The following is a 2,235-nucleotide window of genomic DNA, read 5'->3' on the forward strand; positions in this document are numbered from 1 at the left end:
AGACACCCTGGGAAACCATAACTTTAAAAACACACCTCTTTAGTATATATGAGAAAAGTAGAAGAAAAAGAGTCTGCTGTCTAAAAAGTTACAGTTAAAAACAGCACATTATGAGTTTTAAAGAATGATAGTTGTACATTCTAATGAAGTCTTCTAATATTTTTGATGCCTTCTATTTGCTTAGTGAATGAAGAGTAATTGAGCAAAGTTATCAAAAGTCATGAAGGAACAATTTCTAATTCTTTATCTTAATTTACTAAAAGCTTATATAGCTGAAAAGTATCATTTGTCCAATCATAAATTGGACAAATTTAAAGAAATTAAAGTAATTTAAAGAAAATTACTTTTTCTTCTTTTTTTTTTCCTCACTACTGTTATTAGAAATTTCTCTAGGTATTTAACTAATTAAAAATTATCTCCTTTAACAAGAATGTTAAATTCCATTGGTTTTAAATCTTCAGAATAACAAATAAAAGAGACAGGGAGTTGCAATGGGATTTTTTTTTTCCTCATCTTTGTAATGTACCTTCTTTTATTCCCATAAAATTTTAGACCTTTAGATACTTTTACAAGTTAGAAAAATGCAAGAATAGGTATACTTTACTAAAGGACACTTGTATCTGATAGAAACATCTTAAACATAGAGAGGTCTGAAGAGAAAGTTCAATTTTTTTGCTCTCTCTCCAAACATAAGATGTAATTTTCATTTATATGTGCTATTTATAATGATATATAAAATTATATATATATATATTATGAAATATTATAATATATATAATATAATATATTATATATATTATGAAATTATAAAATATTTTTATGTGTTTGAATCAAGCTATAGTCAAATATATGCTGATTCTTAGTTTTTGTTCTCAGCAATTTTAATATTCAATGCCATAATATAGTACTTCTGACTTTAGGGTGCAGTGTCATTGAAAAATTATGCTGGTGTCTAGCACAGTCAAACTATTTTACTGAAAGGCAAATCGTGGAAGAGTTTCTGTACTTTGATAGGTTATCTCTAACTGTGATCAGTCATTGAAAATGTTGAGTTTATTTTATTTGAAAAATGGTTTTCCTCCACCTGGAACCATGAAAAGTTTTGATCTATGTACAGATTGTGTGTGTAGTGTTGAGAGATGATTATTCGTTGGAGAAAGTCACTTTACCTTGTTCTATCATGAAATGACAGTTTGTGTAAGGGATTTTTTCAGCATCCAGTGAATAGGGTCAATAATCCAACATTGCCTGAAAATACAAAGATCTATAGTATTTTTCAGCCTTCTACATTTGCTTTCTAACTTTTGATCTTGCATCTGGCTTTAGTCAATATTTCTCCTTTGCCTTTGAGTACTACATTTTATTATAGAAAAATGTGTAACCGTGCTGTAATTTCAAAATTGCATTGAATCATTGTGCTCAGTGGGAGGTTTAGTGCATTTCTGTGGAGCAGAACTGTTTCTGTTGTATATTTGCAATTAATGAAGAGAAACCAAATTAAAATGAGACCGGTGTGGGCAATAAAAACTCTCCTACCTGTGTACTAACTCACTAAGATTGCTGTTCTGAAAGATCTGTTCTGGAGGTGCTGAATTAACAAGGAGACAATTCTGAAACTGAGGGTCATTGTGTAACTTTGAGGGAAGGTCACCGTGTCCTCCTTTTACATGGTCATTGCTACTTCCCACTAATGATAGTGATGTGAACCTGTGAGAAATAGTAGTACTTTTTAATCCAAAAGAGTAAGGTCAAAACAGATGAAAAATATTCTGAGATGATGAGCTATTAAATTAATTTGCTGCTTCTCTTTGATGACCCAGTTTTAAGCTCTCTTTCGTTTTTAAAAGAACAGGGATAGAGTATTCTCCCATCTAATGCTGGCTTTGGTTGCTGGTTTGAAGCTGAGAGTCATAATTTTACAACCTTCTACTTTTTTAACAAGTAAATGCTGTCAGTTTGTAGAATGTTTTGGTCCTGTGTTTCTTAGTGAGATGATAACTAACACGAGAGGACAGAGTGACTTTGCTTCTTCCTTTTCTTTTGCCCAGGTTATTGACATAGAACAAGATGAGAAGATCAGATATTTTTTCTGTTCAATGTTTGAAAAAGCATGGAATGAATAATACCATTCTACTAAATAATTATTATTATAATAATAATAATAATAATAATAATAATAATAATAATAATAATAATAATAATAATAATTATTATTATTATTATTATTATTAATAT

The 2,235-nt window shown here is 29.5% G+C and overlaps 1 protein-coding gene across 2 annotated transcripts in view; it reads left to right on the forward strand.

The window, feature by feature from the left end:
* The window catches only part of CSMD1 (CUB and Sushi multiple domains 1), a 1,067,087-nt gene that overhangs the window by 711,692 nt on the left and 353,160 nt on the right, over nt 1-2,235 (forward strand). The window lies entirely within an intron of this gene.

The sequence above is a fragment of the Parus major genome, chromosome 3 (genome assembly GCF_001522545.3).
Source record: "Parus major isolate Abel chromosome 3, Parus_major1.1, whole genome shotgun sequence".
NCBI classification, from domain to species: domain Eukaryota; kingdom Metazoa; phylum Chordata; class Aves; order Passeriformes; family Paridae; genus Parus; species Parus major.